The sequence below is a fragment of the Balaenoptera ricei genome, chromosome 17 (genome assembly GCF_028023285.1).
Source record: "Balaenoptera ricei isolate mBalRic1 chromosome 17, mBalRic1.hap2, whole genome shotgun sequence".
Lineage (NCBI taxonomy): Eukaryota > Metazoa > Chordata > Mammalia > Artiodactyla > Balaenopteridae > Balaenoptera > Balaenoptera ricei.
The window spans coordinates 34,525,652-34,547,808 of NC_082655.1; the positions used below are offsets into that span (position 1 = coordinate 34,525,652).

General features: G+C 42.3%; 1 pseudogene; it reads right to left on the reverse strand.

Annotated features, from left to right (window-relative positions):
• Positions 1-3,977: 3,977 nt before the first annotated feature.
• On the reverse strand, positions 3,978-18,689 carry LOC132351722 (small ribosomal subunit protein eS12-like; annotated as a pseudogene).
• Between the last annotated feature and the right edge of the window lie 3,468 nt (positions 18,690-22,157).

Here is a 22,157-nt window from a genome sequence, read left to right on the forward strand (position 1 = left end):
ATCCCACATGCTTTGTGGCCAAAAAACCAAAAACATAAAACAGCAGCAATATTGTAACGAATTCAATAAAGACTTTAAAAATGGTCCACATCAAAAAAACCCACAAAAACCACATGTAATATTACATTTTAATAAAAATTATATCAGTGTGTGCTTGTATATCATATATAAAATGTGTATATTTTGTTGTGTAGCTGTCATATAATATGTATATGTTACATAATGTAATCATGTCACATATAATATATACTGTATATTATATAGATTTATTACATTATGTATGATAATGTCACTTTTTGTAAAGAATTATTGACATATCTACTCGTACACGTTTTGTGTCATATACGTAATATATAACATACAAAACATGTAGAAACATGTTATAGAGAGCATGTATGTATATGCATGTGTGAATTTCTCTCTCTCTTCCAGATGTCGGCTGAGATCATTCAGCCCTTTCGGCTTGAGATAGAATTGGTCGTATCCTCTGGTCCGTGTTTATAGAGAGTACAATGTACAACGTCTTGTTCAAGATTTATCCAGATTCCCAGGGGCTCACTGCGGCCTCTCAACGCGCTGAGGCTTCTCTTCCCCCTTCCCCCCTCCACTGCCCCAGCTCAGACGTGGGATTCAGTCATTTCCCTGAATTTCTCCAAAACCAGCTGCTGCCCAGGGCAAACGTGTGTGGCAGACTTTTCTTAACGTTCAGAGTGCTGCGTGGCTAACTCTCCTACTGCAAGCATCTCAGGCGACCCGCCCCAGGCTCTGAGGGACCGACCCAGGCCGTGGGCGGGGATGGGCGTGGCGGTGGGCGTGGCGGTGGGGCTGCCCACCTGTAGGGCGGTGCCAGGGCAGGGCCCGCCCCCACCCTAGGCTCTCCTCGCTTCAGTTTTCCCCACCCCCTCCTTAACACGTGCTCCCCACCCCTAGATCACGAACCTCTTCTCCTTGATGACTCTGGCAGACGTCAGTCTGGGACAGAAGAGACCAACGAGGGGAGTCTCTGAACCGTGAGTCCCTCCCACCTCCCGGTCTCTAAGAGGAAGGCGGCAGTGAATGGTTGCCTCCCGAGTAGGCTGGGAATAACCCCGCTCCGCCGCTCACCAGCTGTGTGGTTTGGGGCACTGGTCTTCACGAGCCTCAGTTTCCCTATATACAGAATGGGGGTGACGCTACCATTGTAGAGGGTCGTTGAGAATCAAATGAGTTAAATACAGAAGAGTATCTTTGGACTTGGTAGTAGGCAAAAGTTTCTTAGAGTTAATATGTACAAAGTGCTTAGAATTATGTTTGGCACAAAGTAAATACTATTAAATGTTAGCTGTTTTTTTCTCCATAAATATGCATTATGCGCGCACGCCACCCCTCCCATGAACATGCAGGATCAGCTACAGTCCGCTTGGTTTTGAATTATATATTTATATCAGTAACTATATATCAAATACCAGAAGAAAATATTTTAATATGTTGGAGGTGGGATTATGGTGCTTATTTTTTCCTTTTATTTTCTTTGTGCCTTTTCAAGTTTTCCAAGTTTTGTACTTTGAGCATTTATTTTTGCAGCTATGGAAAGTGCAAATTTTTTTTCAAAAGAAAGGCAAGAGAAGCCTCTTGGGATGATAATGGTGTAGGTTAGCAGAAATCTTTCCCCTGTGTGTAAGTGGATTAAACCCTCAAGATCAGGCAGGGCTCCTTGGCTCCTTGGGAAATGAGTAGACCTTAAAAGTTAATGATTCCCTGCTGTTTGCACTTTAGAAGAAATCTGTGATTATTTCTTGCTCTTTAGACCTGCCATTTCAGCATCTTAAAAAGGAACCAAAGAGAAATTAAAGTTTGCGACCTGAGTCTTTCCTACAAACCAAATTGTCCTGAAATTTTCTCCTTCGATTCCTAGATTGTAAGAGGTTTAGCCTGCTTCCTTGCCCCTAATTGCTCTATTAATTTAATCCGCTCAGAGTCTCCCAAGGCTCTAATCATCAGTCTTCAGCGCTGGTTCTGGCTGGTCTGGTCTCTTCCACAGAGTTGTGCTGAGCCGTTTTACATGTCACCCTGAGTTCTGTTTTGCTAGCTTTCTCCTTCCAGGAGGGTTTCTTCTGACCTAATTAAACGAGCTCTGGTATTTGTGAGAAGTAGCACATTAAGTGAAATGATGTGGACTCCTTTTCCTTTCCTCCGGTGGAGGCATGGAGCTACACGTTTGTCCTAATTGTCCTCTGTTGGTTCCCAATCCTTTCTCTTATAGGCACTCAGTAGCTTCATGTTCATCTAGTGTAAGTCAGTGCTTTGCATAAAAACAGACACTAAGCAAGTTAGTTCACTTTCATTTCCTCATCTGTAAAGTGGGGATAAAAACATATGTATTAGTTTCCCAGGGCTGCTGTAACAAATGACCACAAACTTGGTGGCCTAAAACAATAGGAATTCATTCTCTTCATAATCATAGAAGCCAGAAGTCCAGACTTGAGGTATCAGCAAGGCCGTGTTTCCCTCCAGAGGCTCCAGGGGAGAAAACTTCCAGCTCTGGCCTTCCTTGGCTTGTGGCACCATAACTCCCACCTCTGCCTCCATCTTCACGTGGCCTTCTTCCCTCTTCTGGGCCTCAAATGTCCTTCTCCTTTCTCTTATAAGGACCCCCATCATGAAATTTAGGGCCTAGTCTAAATTGAAACTGATCTCATCCCAAGATCCCTAAGTTAATTACATCTGCAAAGACCCTATTTCCAAATAAGATCACACCATTCACAGGTATCTGGGATTCTGATTTGGACATATTATCTTTTTGGGGAGATATTATTCAACCACTACAATTTATCAACCTTATTGAGTTGGTGTGTGAAGATTAAGATATCATATCATATCAATAATGATATGATAATGTGTGTAATGCAGATACCACAGAGCCTGATGCACGCACAGTAGGTGCTCAACCAATACTCAGCACCATCATAATTACTACCACCAAGGAGTGCTTACACTGGGCCAGGCCTGACACCCAGCCTAACTGTGTCTCAGTCCACTTACTCCTCAGAGCGTCTTTCTGAAGGAGATAATGCCCCATTTTACAGATGAGCAACCTGATGCTTCAGAAGCTTAAAGGGGCTCGTAATAAAAGGTAGAGCTGGGACTCAAACCCAGGTCTCTGTGACTCCAGAGCCTGTGCCCTGCTCCCCTGCACTTGGTCACCTCGGTATTGATTGTCTTCCTACTCCTCTGCTGTGACCCAGCACCTCTCCCCCACCCCAAACTCTACCACACTTTTCACTCTGACCCTAAACTGTGTCTGGTGGGAAGAACTAGCAATGGAGGAAGAGAAGAGAGGAGCTTCTCTTGCGTGTCCTTGTGACGTGGCAGCTGGCTTGCCCCAGTGCGTGTGATCTGAGAGGGAGGGGAAGCCATAGCGCCTTTTACGTGCTCACCTGGGAAATCACGTGTCCCTTCTGCCACATTTCATCTGTGGCAAGTGCATCACTAAGTTCAGCTCCCACTACCGGGGAGGGGAATTAGGTGCTCGCCTCCGGAAGGAGAGGTCTCAGAGAATCTGTGGACACATTTAGAAACTACCACACCGCTTAGTCAACGGGAGGAAGACGGCCTCTGACTAAGTGCCTAACTGGCTGTGTAAGCCAAGTCCTTAGCTGTGCAGAGGGAGGCCTGGCGCTGAGTCCAGGGGCAGGGGCTGAGGAGAGCTACGTTGTTCCACATAAACAAATGGGAAGAATTTGAACTGTAGGTCAGAGGAAGGGTGGAAGGCAAGAAGGGAAGTGAGAGAAGACAGGCAGCAAGAGCCTGGCACGCAGGGCACCTGGAAGACTTGTGGGGACAGGTCTCGCCGACGTTATGTGTGATGTCATGTAGGGGGAGCGTTAGAGTTAGACCCCTCCATTTTACCAAGCCACCCACAGGCACTCTGCCACACACACACACACACACACACACACACACACTCCATCCCTTGTGTGAGAGGCTTTCAGTGGCAGTTATGGAGACGGGCAGAGTTTCAGGTCTGGTTGATAGTCTAAGCAGGGACCACGCATGAGGGCAGCAAGCCGATCTGTGAATTTACCCTGTTCCAGAAGCACATGCTGGAGACCATGAGGCCCCTGGGAATTCTCAGAAGTCTCGGAAAAGGCAATGACATTTCTGTGAGCCTGGAAAGGGAGACAACCTTAAGAAACAGAGCCCAGCTGGTGGTCCCCGCTGTGGAGCTGGTACTGAGCACAGGCAGGAGAGCACTTCGCGTGGGCGGGGCAGAGCCCACTGGATTTCCAAAAGCAGCCTCAGGCCAGGGGAGATGGTCTTAGCCACTCTACTGCAGTAGAAGGATAGGTATTAGGTCTTTGGGGTTAATTTTGCTATTGGCTGTCTTTGGAGTGTTAAAAAACAAAATTCAACAGAGTAAACTTGAAAGATCTTATTGGCCTTGTTCATGAAACGGGCAGCATCTCATCTAGCAGACAGAAAAGAACTCTGAGGAGCCGTACAGAATGAAAGACTTTTATAGGAGGAAGAGAGCAGGAACAAGGAAGTCACACTAGACAAAACCTCGGGTTGGTTATTGCAAGGTCGCTTTCCTTTAGGGGAAAGCAGGGGTCTGTCAGGAGATTACCTGACTTGTGCTGATGATTCCTGATTGACTGGTTTAAGATTCCCTTTCTGGGAGAGCCAAAACTGCAATTAAGTCTCCATTTGGTGACGTGGGGCTTAGCATAAGTGACTCCATTTGGGGCCTGTTGTCTTGTTTTTTACAGGAAGATTCAGTGTTTTCTGACAAAATCCTAAGATACTGTTTTGCGGTTTTTCTTCATTATTTCAAGTCGCTTGCTTTCCTCTTCTATAATAAATGGTGGCTTAGGTTTGTGGGCTTCAGGCTTAATGAAGCCTGAAAAATAAATTTAATGTCACTCAACTTCAGGCATGCTGTCAACATGAGTGTGCCCATCGTTCTGTTCTATGTAGGTGCTGGATTTGGACATCTCTGTTCTTTGGAGAAACATAAAACCCTGTTGAGAAATCTCTTAAAAGAAAGAACATCCTTGATATTTTACTATTTAACAAAAGCCCTTTTGACAAGTAGAGGCACCGAAAGGAAGCGGGTTAAGCGGAGGAGAGCATTGTGAAGCTTGAACGTTGAATGTTTCTCCAAGACTCTATTTCGCCAGGTCACTGAATATTTAGAAGTCATGCCTGGGTTCTTGCAAGTCACTGTGACCATCAAGGGTGAGTCTGGGTCTTGGCTCTCCCTGGAACCCCAGTGCCTGCCATGGTCTATGCTCAATAAACATTTGTTGACTTGGTCACTGATAGGAGACCATTAACACTAAGAGATTAGTTAGGATCTAGTTCTAGAAAATTCCAAAAGGTAAAAATATTTTCAAATAATGAAGTCCCTGATCAAAAGGTCCTGAATTTCCTTGTTCCTTACTAATTTGATCAAGCTTCAGGAAGGCAGAGGGGGCAGTTCCCAGGGTGGGATTTGGGGGGAATGTGGGGGAAGACGGCAGATGGCTGGTGCATTTGTCCATGCTGTATACACACATCAAAGCTAGTGTTCTTACACATCCTCTTGCCTGTTTTCAAAAGCTTCACTACCAAGTGTCATTCAACACAACTAAATGGTGAGTAGACTTTGAAAGCGATCCACCATCCACTGAATGAGATACTAGCTCGTGTTACTTTCCCCTACTTTTATCTGTACATTTTGAGCCCCCAGATAGATGTTGATGTTATTTGATCAGTTGATGAGAATGGGGGCTGTATCTTTACCATCTTGACCCCCCAGTTCCTTAAAGGATGGAAGCGTCAAACACAGACTTTTGCCCCTTAAGATCCAGAGAAGATTGTCCCAAATGCCCCATTCCACACACTTTGGAAAGCCCAGAGCCTTCTCTAAGATTTCTGCAAGTTCCTGGGGGACCTAAGTTCTGAGTGACCTCTTATTCTGACCTTCTCCTTCTGTTAATTAGTTCAGTTTAGGGCTCATCTCACAGTTTCGTATAACCCAAACTCGAGACTCAGCCATTTCCCTATTTCCTACAGATTCACACTGACACATCTTTGTGTGTATGGCAGACTTTATTTTTACTAAAAATTCAGGAAGATGGAGGGATTTGTATCACAGAAAATCAGAAAAGTTAAAAGTAAACATTAGCCATCCTTTATGGCCTCCTTGGTCATATTCTTAAAAACACTCATCAGCCATTTCTGTTGCTTTGTGCCAGGTTATGTAACCTCCTCTCCATCTTCTTTCCTTCTTCTTTTCCGTCTCCCTCAGGAGAAACAATAAAACAGCAACACAAAAACCACCACCTCTCCACCCCCTGCCCCCGCCTCTCTCCCTCTCTCTGTCTCTCTCTCCCCCCGCTCCCATTTTCCAGGCCTCCCTTATGTATTCAAGGACCACACCAAAGTTTTGCAATTACCACTCCTAAGGAAGGGCTTCTTAAATTCTAAGACAAATCAACCCCATCCCTAGTTTCTGTCTGGATATTAGTAGGGGAATGTGGTGATGGGTTCATTTTCTAGTTACCCTGATTCCCAGTTTCCCCATCTATAAAATGAGGATATGATAGCACTGGCTTCGTCCAGGTGACATGAGAATGAGTAAGTTAATGCATAAAGTCCTCATTAGCACAGTGCTTGGCACATAATCCACAGATAAATGTTACCTGTTCTTACTTGTTCCCTCTCTTCCTGCCCATCGAGGTCCTGTTCATACATTTAGGCCCAAGTCAAGTGCCAGCACCTTGACTCTGAGCTCTCCCTTCCAATCACTCCCTCCTGGCATCCTTGTGGTGTTGGGTTTACACTTTCCTTCAGGCAAAGAGGAATATGACGAGCCCCTGAATGAGTTTACAATCTGGAGGGAAAGATAGACGTGGGAATATAGAAAGGGAATGATCCAAGGCAGCTAGGGATGCGGTTGAGGAAGGACGAGCAAAGAGGTCAATTAGCCAGCTTCAAGATCTTAAATTCAAAATCAGCAATGTAGTCACGTTGCCAGTGTTGTCAGCCCAGAATCCCATCATGCAGTTCTTCAGTCAATTTTTCATCCGTTGCAGATTTTTACCAAATGCAAATTTAGGGCTTGCCTCTGGTATGTTGTGTTGATTATTTCAACATGTGTGGCTCAGTCAGGGTTCTATCAGGGAAGCAAAATCACTATGAGCTATGGGATAAGGAATTTATTATAGGAAATGGACCTTACACAATTTTGGGAAGAGCTGGGGAAGTAAAGGTCTGGAAAGGGGAGTTGAAGAATCAGAGGAAATCACTAACCAGCCCTGGCTTACAGGGAAATCTGGAGCCCAGGCATGTCCAGCTGCTGGAGTAGGATGGGGTGGGGGGCGTGAGCTGGAGATGAAGTCTAGGGAGGATTGTTGGATCTTCATGACGACAGCTTTGTGTGTTCACAGCACAGCATCTGCCGGCAGGCCTGGGGGTGCTGCTATTGGCAGAACCTGCAGACAGGAAGGAGAGCTGGATGCAGAGCGGGGAAGAGTGAGGGCACACAGAAGCCTGTTGGCACGTCTAGGCTGGCTCTCACTGCCTCTCAGCATTGATGACTTTTAGACCATAATGGTGCCTGCTTCATTCCTGCTTCCTAAATCTCTCACAACTTCTCTTTTGGCTAACTCAACCCAGAATCATACAGAGAAAAGAATTCTAAGAAACACAATTCCCAGTAGAACAATCCAGCACAACATTTATTATAAATCTCAGTATTCATTGCAAATTGGAAAAATAACTGATTACTAATATCTACTTCTTGGAACAGAGAATGAAAAATATCAAGAGGGAAAAGTTATAACACCTGGGTTAATGGCAGGGTCAAAATTTTAGAACAGATAGCCCATAATTAGATTCACACATATACATATAATATATGATAGAGATGGTTCTGCAGAACAATGAGGAAAGGAAATCTTCTCAAGTAAATGATGTTGGGCCAATTGGATGTCCAAATGGAATAAATATTAATCTTGACCCCCTATCTCAAAACATATGTAAATATCAACTCTAAGCATGTTATAGATCTAAATGTGAAAGACAAAACAATAAATCTTCTAAAATATAAAATAGAAGACTATCTCCATGATTTTAAGTTAGGTGAGATTTCTTAAACAGAACATGAAAAACACTAATCCCTTTTGGAGAAAATAACAATTTTAAAGTACAGTTGTTGGATGGAGGACAGTTGTCCCTCGTATCTGCAGGGGATTGGTTCCAGGAGCCCTGTGGATACCAAAATCTGTATTTGTATACAGAGGGCTGACTGTATAAATTAATTCATCCACTTTGGAAAACATTTTGATGGTGTTTACTAAAACTGAATATATTCAGACCCTATATTCCAGCAATTTCACTGCTAGATATGTACCTAATATAAATGTATAGGTAGGTATTCCAAAAGATTTATATAAGAATGTTTACAGTTGCTTTATTAATAGTCAAAAGCAGGAAGCAAGCTAAATGTCCACCAGCAGTAAAACAGATAAACCGTTTGGTGCGGTCACACCGTGGAATACTATACAGCAACGAAAATGAACAAACTACTGCCACATGCAACAACACAGATGAATTTCACAAATATAATTTTGAGCAAAAGAAACCAGACACAACTGAATATATAGTGTATGCCTCTATATAAAGCTCAAAATGGGCAAAACTAATCTATGATGTTAGAAGCCAGGATAGTGGTTTCCCTTATAGTGAAGGTTAATGATGGAGAGGGGTTATGAAGGAGGCTTTGGATATGCTGGGAATATTCTGGTTTTTGATCTGGAAGGTGGTTACAATCTGTGGTAATTCATTAAGCTACACATGTATGACCTGTGCTTTCTGCATGTATGTTTTCCTTCAATTTTTAAAAAAAGCTTATTTTTAGAAAAGCTTTTAAAATGTCCTGTTTTATCCATCCCCAATTGTCATATCTGGTGGTCTTTTTCTTACTTCTCAACATCTTTTATCCCTCCTACATTATTTCCTACCCTCTTACTCTAAAAATGTTTTCCTTTCATAGTTATTCTTGCGCCTTGGACCCCTAACTTCACTACTCAACAAATATTTCTTGAGTATCCACAATATTTCAAGCACTGAGCCAGGCCTAGAGTTTATGATAGTGAACAAGCTAGCAAAGATTCTGACCTCATAGAACTCCAGCTTCCAGTGGAAAGAGGCTTCTAAACAGGTAATTGCATCATAACTGACTCTTCTTCCCACTTCCCCAAATTTAGGTCTTCCCCAAAGTTCTAGGTTAAAGTCAGCTTCTCAAAATCCGATGTTTGTGGCCATTAATAACCCCATCACTGCCCACATCATCTTTATGTAAGACCTGAGCATCAACTTTGACAATTTCCTCCATCCCAAACCCCAAGATCTACCCCATCCTGCCCATTTCTGCTTCTGAAATGTGTGCACCCACTCCCTCTTCTTTCCAGCCCTGTTGTTTCCACCCAAGCTATTGCCTTCTTATTTAGGATTTATTTGCAGACATAGAAGCCATTCAAGCTAGTCTGAGCAGAACTCAGGTTTAGGTGGCTAACAACTTGTTGAAAACCCTAAAGAAGACATTAGAAACAGAGCTTCCAGGAGCGACACCCTACTCTTGGAATCCTCCTATCTGTCAAGAATTAGAAAGTGAGTTCTTTCACTACAGAAGTCCTCCAATCAAGAAGCAAGTGACCCTGGCACCACGCTGACTCTGTGTCATCCATGTCAGCAAAATGGATCCTTGTCTAGAAGTCTAGCTACAAAGAAGTGCATGAGTTGTATCTTCCAGCTTCCCAGCCTTAGTGGTGCTGGTTAGAATGGATGTGAGCATGCGAGTCCTCAACATCTCCCTCCCCTCTCAGCTCCTCTCCCAGTGTCCCTGCACTTCCCCACAATTCCATTCTCTTTATTGCTTCCGGCTCTGATCACATCACTCTGTATCTCAAGCCTCCAGTGACTCATCCTGTCTACTGTGATCAAGTCCCAACTTGTTTTCCTGGTTTATGTCCTACTCCACTCCTCCAGTTGCCTCTATTCCAGCTGTTCGCCATTCCCCAAACGCTTTCTTCTCTTTCCCACCTCATGCGTTTGTGCATCCTCTATCCTTCCCACCATCCTTTCCCATTAACGTTTGAAACATCCTTCTAGCCCCGTTCCTATGACACTTCCTTTCTACCTTCTACTCTCTTCCCCTTCACCAAAGCGACCTCTCACTCCAGCTCCACAGAGAGCTCCTCCTACCACTTACCTTGGAGACAAAGAGTTGTGGACTGGAATCCTAGCTGTGCCTGGGCACGAGAGATCACCTTGAACTCAGAGCCTCAGTTTCCTGCCCTGTAAAAAGGAGATAATAGTAGTACCTTCTTCATAGGCCTGCTGGAAGGACTGGTTGAGATAAGAACCTAAGCTGCTAGGACATATGCCCTACGGATGACAATTACTGCTGTAGAGCGTTGTCTTGTTTATCTTTCATTGCACCAGTATTTATCAAGCACCCCTCACCCAGGTGCTTGATAAATACTGGTGCAATGAATGGACAATCCAAACCAAGCAGCAATATTGACCTTAGCTAACCTAAGGTCAAACTAATGTGATACTGGGTCCCTCTCTGGTCATTGTCATCCCCCTGGGTCATGTCAGTTTAGGGCACGGGTGTGAGCCGATGAAGAGTTTCCACTTGTCTTATCAAGTCAGGAGAAATAAAAGCTAAGCATCGAAACAAACAGGGAGGGGCACAGCCCCATGGTGTAGGCCACGGCAGGTTAGCAGAGCCTCATGGATAGAAACTGTTTAAGAAAGATTTCCCCCAAAAGCCTTTATTTGGAGGGCTCTCATCTCCATGCTTGGAGAAACCTGAACACAGAAAGGTGGAATGGGGCAGGAGGTCTCAGACCAGGTACATTCCCATCTGAGCCCAGTGGAAGATCATCCTGCAATCTCAGAGGCTGCTGGAGGAGTGAAATTGCTATACTGCACTTTGGAAACCCATTGGGCAGTATTTTATTAAATCAAAGATGCACATACCCTGTGGTTCAGCAGTTCTGCTTCTAGGTCTCCACCCTAGAAAGACACTCTCACAAGGAGACTCGTTCAAGGAGATGCATTGCTGCCTTGTTTATGAGACCAAGAAATTAAAAACAACCTGAGTATCCATCAATGATGAATAAATAAAGTGTGGTGCATTTAAATGTTAAAGTACAAAATAGCAAATGCAAAGGCATGAACTAGATTTTCATATGTCAATATGGATAGATGTCAAAGTATAGTCTTAAGGGAATAAAATAAGTTGCAGACTGATGCATTCAGGATGGTACCATTTAAAATATAAAAGGAATGCTATGTATTGTTCAGGGCTATATTGATGTACAAATTTTGAAGAGTGGGCTAAAGGGATACATGCTAAATTCATCAACGCAGTTACTTTTAGAAAGAGGAATTTGACTGGGAACCAAATTCGACCTCTAATGTTTTTTCTCTTTTAATTAAAAAAAAACCTTTAAAGCCTTAAGGGAAAAATATTAATAACTGAATTTAGGATGGTGGTTGGGGTATAAGAATACTATTCCATATTACAAAGATTCTTTTTTTCTCAGAAAAGAAAAATATGGCTTATGAGTCTGATTTTGGCTATATGTGTATGTTGTATTATTCTGGATGGGGAGACATTGGTGAATAACTTTGACCATCGTCCTTCACCAATATTCACTTGCAGGCGACAGAAATTAATCATTGCCATGGCATCTAAATTTTAACAACTTGCTGAGGTTCTTAAACACCTTAAAACTCTTTGACCTTTTGATGAACGCTGTGTGCTCTCGACTCTGGTGGTGAAAATGCACAATTGGCAGGTAATTTCAGGGGTGTTACAGCCCTCGGGTTAAGAGTCTGCACAACTGCAGGATATCCAGAGGTTGACTTTTTTTTTAACCTCCACAACATCTAAATTTAAAATGCATGGCAGAGAGACCAGGGAGACTTGTTAGAATATATAAATACAATGTTCTCTTTGCAGAAAGGTTTGTGTATGTGTGGGTATGTGTGAGTGTGTGTAAAAGCTGCTGAAACCCTAAAAAAATAAGCACAGCTTCTCAAGAGCTCTCAGTTTGCCTCCTGAAATGTAATGTCAATAAGTCAGATCATGCTGGGAAACTTGAGACTTAGGAAGCCCAGCTCCTGCCATTGGAAATGCCAGCCAGCATCCCAATCCTCAGAATCAGCTTCCCTCAGCCTGGAGCAGGGAATTTAGAGAAACCGGTTTAGTGTTCCAGGACTGTGAAGTCAGTTTTCCCCCCTCAGGGACCATGCGGTGTCCGGCCTGCTGCGCATCCAGCCTCTGTTGCCTCTTGCGGGAAGACCTCAGGGTTTCACCCAACATCCCTGAAGGGACAGAACCTTCCCATTCAGGGCCCACACAGCCTCTTCTTGCCTCTTGACCTCAGGCTTGGGACTAAAATGGCTTTTTAAACTAAACATTTCTTTTTCTGTTTTTTTGATGTGGACCATTTTTAAAGTCTTTATTGAATTTGTTACAATATTGCTTCTGTTTTTTATGCTTTGGTTTTTTGACCATGAGACATGTGGGATCTTAGCTCCTTGACCAGGGATCGAACCCACGCCCCCTGCATTGGAAGGCAAAGTCTTAACCACTGGACCGCCAGGGAAGTCCCCTAAACTAAACATGTCTTAAAACAATCATGCTGGTATTTAGAGTTTTTTCATTTTACTTCTAGCAAAGGAAAAAAAAATAGAGGGAATGTAATTGAAAAATAATTCTGAAAAATTTTCACTCCACTGCACCTTTTCCAGTGGACGCAAAGGTCTGTTAAGTGGGGTGACAAGCTGCCAGCACCCCGGAGCGCAGAGCTTTCCGTCAGCAGCATTCACATTAGCAACGCTGTGGCCAAAACCCTAGAGGATGCATCAGACATTTAGAGGAAACATAATCTCTTCAAAAGACCCAAAGTCAGATGGAGCCTTAAATATTTTATAGGAAAATATTTGCCAAAAAATGTGACTTGGCGATAAATTACAAGATGGTACTCATTAAGGTTACTTGCTGACAGAGACAGCTGAAATAATGATCCAGGATCCAAATTATTTTGGAGCCATGAAAAAAATCTATCAAAAGTATATATATTCTTGGGCTTCCCTGGTGGCGCAGTGGTTGGGAGTCCGCCTGCCAGTGCGGGGGACACGGGTTCGAGCCCTGGTCTGGGAGGATCCCACATGCTGCGGAGCAGCTAGGCCCGTGAGCCACACCTACTGAGCTTGCGCATCTGGAGCCTGTGCTCCACGGCAAGAGAGGCCGTGACAGTGAGAGGCCCGCGCACCGCGATGAAGAGTGGCCCCCACTTGCCACAACTGGAGAAAGCCCTCGCACAGAAACGAAGACCCAACACAGCCAAAAATAAAATTAATTAAAAAAAAAAAAAAAAATTAAAAAAAAAAAAAAAGTATATATATTCTTGTTCTTTAATTTTGCCAAGACGAAGTGTTTTGGGATTGCGTAAATAAAGCCCTGTTAGCTCAACTCTGAAATTCAAAGAAGTGAAGTGACATGGGAGTGACACGCAGAGCCCTCACCCTGCTTATATGCAGACAAGAAGAATAGCCTCCCTACCCCTACAGGAATGCAGTTCTCCTTAAAAGCTCCACCTCTGCAGATAGGGGCAGATCTTTAAGAATTCCTTGCCTGTAGACAAGCCACAGTTCTGGTTCTCAGGGCTGGGAACCTCCTGCAGGAGGTTCTTGTTCAGAAACCCATCTGGGAAATGTACACGGCACTCTGGTGCCAACTCTCTGGGGAAAACATTGATTCCCAACAAACACTCACCCGGAAGTTTAAGGGTCCAGATGGTGGTTGTAACTGTGTGTCTCTACTGCAGAGAGAATATCTGAGTGCCCCTACTGCCCTTGGTGCATTCTTTTTGCTGACAGGCTCCACTCTGCTATCTTGGTTGCCATGGTAGATGACAGTGGCTCCGACCAAGAGCAGTGGTTCTCAAACTTTAGCTTTAGAATCACCTGCAGGGCTTATTACAGTATGGACTGTTAGGCCCCATCCCCAGAGTTTCTGATTTAGTGGATCTGGGGTGGGATCTCAGAATTTGCATTTCTAATGAGTTCCCAGGTTGTGCTGATGCTTCTGGTCCTAGGACGGTACTTTGAGAACCCTGGTCTGTACTTTCTTTTTTTTTTAAATTTTATTTATTTATTTTATTTTATTTATTTATTAAATTTATTATTTATTATTTATTTATCAAATAAATTTTATTTATTTATTTATTTATTTTTGGCTGCGTCTTTGTTGCTGCGCACGGGCTTTCTCTAGTTGCGGCGAGCGGAAGTTACTCTTCATTGTGGTGCGCGGGCTTCTCATTGTGGTGGCTTCTCTTGTTGCGGAGCACGGGCTCTAGGTGCGTGGGCTTCAGTAGTTGTGGCACGTGGGCTCCGTAGTTGTGGCTCACAAGCTGTAGTGCGCAGGCTCAGTAGTTGTGGCGCACGGGCTTAGTTGCTCTGCGGCATGTGGGATCTTCCCGGACCAGGGCTCAAACCCGTGTCCCCTGCATTGGCAGGCAGATTCCACTGGTCTATACTTTAATCTAAGGTGCTCCTCATTCCTCAGCTTGGGTCAGCCCTCAACACAACCCTACACAAACATCTTGGATGGGAGGGTGTGGTGCAGATATAGTTAGCCAGACACAGGGTCCAAATTTATGTATAAAACAGCCCTTTTCATTTTACATTCAGCAGAACATTCCAATCCATTCTAGAGGCCACTAAGGGGCAGGGATTCTGGAGCTGCCCCTTCCCACCAGCTTGCCCTTCTTGGGGTTCTCTCACTAAAGAGGGGCTTCACAATGACCCTCAGGCATCCAGGTGGCAGCTCCCTCCCTGTGGAAGAAGAGCCTTTCCCCCTGGACATCCTGCCCCCCCGCCCCTTTCCCACACAGCCCTTCCTTTGGTTCCTTTCTTCTGCTGGGCTGTGCATTGTTCATTTCCACCTTGCTATTTAATGGCTTCAGGACCTGGGGAGTGGGAGATGGAAAAGGGGAGAAGCCTTCTGTCTTGTCTGCCCTCAGGATGTGTTGTGTATAGTTGTGTATAAGGTAATCAGAACTTTCATACTGCTTGATTAACAATGCCGTGGCTGTGTCCTGTGATATTATGCTAGAAGAGTCTCCCACTGTCCCAGGATACAGGACAGGGTGGGGGGAGGGGCAGTCTTGCTGTTGCACAGTAATGGGTCAGTGTGCTGCTCATCTTCCTGGTAACGCTGCCTTATGCCCCAAAGGGTAGGTTTAATGCTGGGAGTCTCTGCTGTTAGTAGCTGAGATGATTTCAGACAGGGATTTTTGTTACCCTCAGACCGCACCAGGTAGGCAGCAGTTACCCTTACCTATGCCTGGAGGTGGCACACACATGGGACATATTAACCCTGATTAATAAATTCCCTAGCAGTGGTTTCCCAACCTGGCTGTCATCAAAATCACCTGGGAGACTTTTTAAAAAATGTACAGTATTCTAAAAAAATATGTACAATACAGAAAGCAAGAATGTACTTGTTTTCTTAATATATAAAGAGCTCTTACAAACCAATAAGAAAAATATTGATAACCCAATAGCAAAGAAAGGACAAAAGGTATGAACAGGCCGTTTATACACATACAAAAGTTCTAAATACTTATCAACATATGAAAATACAATTGATATCACTCATAATTAAAGTCATGAACATTTAAACTTTGGATACCATTTTCACCTACCAGATTGGCAAATTTAATAGTACAGTTTATTGTCAATAATGTGGAGAAAAGACATTCTCATACATTGTTGGTGGGACTGTATGTTGCAATAACCTGTTTTGAATTGCAGTTTGTCAATATCTATCAAAATGTTACAGGCGTATACCTTTGACACATTGATTTCACTGCTATGAGTTTAGCATAGTGATGTCTTAAGACGTGTATGAAAAAGTATGTACAGGAAGTTCACAGTAGCATTGCTTGTAATGGCAAAACTCAGAGACACCCTAAATGTTTATCAATAAACAGTGGGTAAATAAGTTATGTCATGGCTATCCACTGAAGCTCTCTGACATTTCGAAAAGGATGATGTCAATCTGTGTTCATGTAACAATCTCCAAGATGTGTTATTAAGTGAAAACAGCAAGAGGCAAGAGTGTTGTAGTGTACTATCATTTCCGTAAAAATATGGGTGATATATACATATGGACATATATGCATATTCAGAAATATGTATAGATTAGTTTTGAAAGGATTTATAAGAAACTGGCAATAGGTTGCCTTTGGGCAGGAAGACTGATAGACTCTCACTTTTAATATATATATATATATATATATATATATATATATATATATATATATATATATATATATCCCCTTTGCATTGTTTGAATTTGTTTTTACTATGAGTATGTTCTATTTCATTAAATTTTTTTTTTTTTTGGCCATGCTGCAAGGCTTGCAGGATCTCAGTTCCCCTACCAGGGATTAAACCCGGGCCACAGCAGTGAAAGTGCTGGATCCTAACCACTAGACCACTAGGGAACTCCCAGTTTCATCTAATTTAAAAAAAAACATATTCATGGGCTCCCTCTCTAGGCCAACTGGATTTACGTCTCCAAGGTTGGGAGGGAGAAATTCATGTTTTAGAAAGACAACTCTACTGGGAGAAATGCCTGGTTCTAGTCTGGGATGGGGAATACACAAGATGGGCTTGAAGCATCTTGTAGTGTCTAAAGTAAAAAAAGTGGGGCATGTCAAAGGGACCCAGGAGCCAATCTGAAAAAGCTTCCAATGGCCAAAGCTGGAAAACTCGAGCAATAAAATAAATAACATAGCGTTGGATTATAACACAGAGTGTAAATATCCATGAACCCATATTGGTATACATAAATGATTAAATAAATAAATGGGGAAAAAGAAACCCATCTCCCTTACAGAAGAATTCCAGGGATTCCAAATAATTTATGTAGATAGTCTCCACTCCAGGAAGGGAAGCTTAATTTCCACCTCTTTCTTGACTTTGGGTTGTGCTTTGGGGGACTCTCTTCCAAAGAGTATAGTGTTGAGGTAGGTGAGTAATTTACAGTGAAGAAAACTGGCAAACACTACCTCCAGGCCAACTAATCAAGATTAGCGTCAATAGTAATAAATCTTGCCCAGAGTATGTACCTTTGATAAGGTGAGATAAGAATATTACTTCACCTCTGTAGTATTCTCCCCTAAAACCCATAACCTTAGTCTAACCATGAGAAAACCATCAGACAAACTCAAATTGAGGAACATTCTACAGGATAACCAGGCCAGCGTTCTTCAGAGATATCAAGGTCATAAAAAAAAAAAGGACACTCTAAGAAACTGACACAGACCAGAGAAGACTAAAGAGACATGATGATTAGATGTAATGTGGTATCCTGGGTAGGATCCTGGAACAGGAAAAGGATATTAGTGGAAAAACTAGTGAAATCCCAATAAGTATAGAGTTAATAATTAAAAACAAAACCAGAACTCCACGTGGTTCTTATGTAGCCAGCTTGGCTCCAGGCTGCCATTATATACCTGAGAGTCACTTCAATCAGATGGAAGTTCTCAAACTTTAGAGTGCAGTAGAATTACCCAGGGAGTTTGTTAGCCCTGTAGATCCCACCAATTCTGATTCAGTAGGTCCATGGTGGGCTTGGGGATATGCATTTTTTAAAAACAAAAGCCAAGTTTTTTATTCATATTTTTGCATTTGAAGTATTGTCTGATGACGTCCTTGGGATTCTTTGCATAGTCCTTTACTAAAACCACCCATCTGCAACCAACCTTTCTACAGGGTTTTCCCCATCTCTCAGTATTCCAGAGGCCTACTCGTTCCCCTAGCTTCTTATTGTCATAAACCTCAATGACGTTGAGTTTTGTCAGCACAAAGGGCCTCCACCTACTTGACATACATAGGCTCATCACAGTTGGATGTAAGCACTCAAAGATGGGCTTGGCACTAAGACATTGGCACCTTCAAAAATTCCATGTGCTAGGTCATCGTGGAAGAAGGCAGCCTTCAGTACCTCTTGTAAAGCAGTGCTAACACCCATTACACCTCCAGCAGCAATACTATGGTGGTGGGTTATGGAGCCAAATCTTGAATGCCCCTGAGCCCCTGCCTCTGCCCAGGGGATGGCAGGGAAATGGGATATGCATTTTAATTATTTTTTATTTTTTTATTGAAGTATAGTTGATTTACAGTATTGTGTTAGTTTCAGGTGTACAGCAAAGTGATTCAGTTTTATATATATATATATTTTTTTTCAGCTTCTTTTCCATTATAGGTTATTACAAGACATTGAATATAGTTCCCTGTGTTATACAGTAAATCCTTGTTGCTTTTCTATTTCATGTATAGTAGTTTGTTAATTTCATACTCCTAATTTATTCCTTTTCCCCTCCCTTTCCCCTTTGGTAACCATAAGTTTGTTTTCTATGTCAGTGAGTCTATTTCTGTTTTGTATATAGATTCATTTGTATTATTTTTTAGATTCTACATATAAGTGATATCATATAACATTTGTCTTTCTCTGTCTAACTTATTTCACTTCGTATGATATTCTCTAGGTCCATCCATGCTGCTGCACATGGCAATGTTTCATTCTTTTTTACTGCCGAGTAATATTCCATTGTATCTATATACCGCATCTTGTTAAACCAGTTATCTGTTGATGGGCGCTTGGGTTGTTTCCATGTCTTGGTATTGTAAATAGTGCTGCTCTGAACATTGGGGTGCGTGAATCTTTTCAAATTAGAGTTTTCATCTTTTCCAGATAAATACCCCAGAGTGGGATTGCTGGATCATATTGTAGCTCTATTTTCAGTTTTTAAAGGAACCCCCATACTGTTCTCCATAATGGCTGCACAAATTTACATTCCCATCAGCAGTGTAGGAGGGTTCCCTTTTCTCCATACCCTCTCCAGCATTTATTATTCATAGACTTTTTGATGATAGCCATTCTGACCAGTATGAGGTAATACCTCATTGTGGTTTTGATTTGCATTCTCTAATAATTAGTGATGTTGAGCATCTTTTCATGTGTTTCTTGGCCATCTGTATGTCTTCTTTGTAGAAATGTCTATTTAGGTTTTCTGCCCATTTTTTGATTGGGTTCTTTGGTTTTTTTGATATTGACTTGTATGAGCTGTTTGTGTATTTTGGATATTAACCCCTTGTCTGTTGCATTGTTTGCAAATATTTTCTCCCAGTCTGTAGATTGCCTTTTCATTTTGTGGATGGTTTTCTTTGCTGTGCAAAAACTTTTAAGTTTGATTAGGTCCCATTTGTTTATTTTTGCTTTTATTTCTTTTGCCTTGGGAGACTGATCTAAGAAAATATTGCTAAGATTATGTCCGAGAATGTTTTGCCTTGTTTTCTTCTAGGATTTATGGTGTTATGTCTTATATTTAGGTCTTTAAACCATTTTGAGTTTGTTTTTATATATGGTATGAGGGGTATGAGGGGGTGTTCTAATTTTATTGATTTACATGTAGCTGTCCAGCTTTCCCAACACCACCTGTTGAAGAGACTATCTTTTCTCCATTGTATATTCTTGCCTCCTTTGTTGTAGATTAATTGACCATAGATGTGTGGGTTTATTTCTGGGCTAGGGATATGAATTTTAATAAGTGCTGCAAGGGCTTCTCAAATGCCACATTTTGGACACACTGCACTGGAAACCAAAAATCTGATATTCTATTCATGATTGCTATGTCTATCAAAAAGTTGTGAGTTCAGTTGGAACAAAAATCTGAAGATAGATCATGAACTTCCATTCATTATGTAACATCTCCAGTCTCTTTGGGGCACTCAATGAGTTTCCTAATAGAATTCTTACCACCATTTGACATGGGATAAGTGTTAAGTGAACAAATAATGAAAATAAGGAATTAATAGGAAACCTCCTGACACATCATCCCTTCTGGTCATCCTAACCTATTATAACCAGAAGAGTTTATTTCCTATGGCACTTAAGTCTCATTTAAGGCATATTCTTTTTTAAATTTTATTTATTTATTTATTTATTTATGGCTGTGTTGGGTCTTCGTTTCTGTGCGAGGGCTTTCTCTAGTTGCGGCAAGTGGGGGCCACTTTTCATCGCGGTGCGCGGGCCTCTCACTATCGCGGCCTCTCTTGTTGCGGAGCACAGGCTCCAGACGCGCAGGCTCAGTAATTGTGGCTCACGGGCCTAGTTGCTCCGCGGCATGTGGGATCTTCCCAGACCAGGGCTCGAACCCGTCCCCTGCATTGGCAGGCAGATTCTCAACCACTGCGCCACCAGGGAAGCCCAAGGCATATTCTTTTATTTTTTGATGCAGGCACAATGTCAACCATGAATTTGTTTGCAGAATTAGAGCCTGATGAATATCTTATACTTCTTCCAAAGGCATCCTGTGCACTCTTTCTTCAGGTTCTCCCTGCCCATAGTTTCCTCTCCTTGGGACTGTTCCTTGTTCCAAACCAATCCACAGCTCTCTCCAACCTCCCCGTCCCCCGCCAACACATTCCTAGTTAATTCCTACTCAAGTCTGAGCTTAAAGATCATTTCCTCATCCAGCCTCCCGCACTGGTAAGGACCCCTCCAACGTGCTCCCAGGGCACATAGTCTTTCCAGCAGTACCACCATTACTTAAAAGGAAAATAAGCCTAGAATTCCTTTCTTAGTGCTTTGTTATTTTTTTAAATCTGTTGCTTGTGTTTTCGCAAGTAAGTGCCAATGCTGTCCAATAGAACTTTCTATGATAGTGGAAATGTTCTTTACTTGTGCTCGTGTTTCAATCCAAGAAATCTGTGCCTCTTGACACCGAATAATTCATTGCTTCATTATAACTTACCTTTTCTGTTAGGTTGTGTATTTCCTCATATTTCCATCCATCTGGCTAAGGGAGCAGGAAAGGTTAGAGGAAACTCTCACACAGGAGGTGATATTGGAGAAGGTCGAGAGCAGTGAAGAAGGATTTCCCTGCAGAATAACAGAGACAGGTCCCACAGGCAGATGGAACACCATGGACAAAAGTTCAGAAGCATGAAACAGCAGGGCAAAGTATAGGAGGTCTCACAGTCAAAGACAATTAATGTCTAAGGAGGACATAAAGGGAACGCAACACAAACATTTCATATAAGATATGGAAAAAATTGATTAGAATTTGATCTTGGAAAGTGAAAAGAAAAATTATAAAATTAATCTACATTGTTATTTATATGTAACAAAAGTTAGGTAGTAATTGTAAGTCTTCCCTAATTTTTGGAATAGAAAACAAAGTGAGTGTTGATTTAGGGTTTGGGAATCTACTTTTTAAAAAATGTGTCTGGTAGCACATTTGACAAATAGGTTGAAGCCCTTCATTCTTCTCAGCTGCCCCCCTTAATCTATAATTTTCAAATATTCCTCTTTTGAAGATCCTATTAATGTCCATTTTTTCCTCTTTAATTGTTAACTTGTCTAATTTTGCAAGACTCTTTATCAGTGTTTGCCTGTGATTCTAACATTTCTTCAACATCATCTCCATCAGTTTCATGAAACCCTGCATTAATTAGGGTTATTCATATTATGATGATTTTTGTGTCCCAAACTAACCAGACACATTTGGATAATGATTACCAGGTTAAGAAGAACCTCCTATAGTTCAGTATGGCTGGAGTGTTGGGTATGGGCCAGGGAGCAGTGGGAAAACCCTGACATTTACCAGCTTCAACAAGTAAGTCTGACTTTCTGACCTTCAGATTTTCTCATTTACCTTGAGGCAGCTGTTGCAAGAGTTCAGTAAGACTGCACAAATGGAAACACCAAACACTGTGCCAGGAACATGACTGTCCCTCAGCAAATACTCATGGTCTTCCTCTGCGATGCTTTGGATATCCCATATTACATTTGATTGATTGATTGATTTGTGCACGGATCAGATTTCTGTCTTGTCACTGAGTCAGATAAGCACAAAACCTGATAGATGAACTTGTGTGCTGCAGAGGGACAAGGAAACATTTGTCAATTTTTAAGACAGGGCTTCCCTAAAAGCTAGTTTTCCACTGAATAGAGAGATAAAGCACAACAGGAATGTGAGATATTACATATGCTGAGGATGATATCTCTGAGACTATACAGAGCTCACATTTGC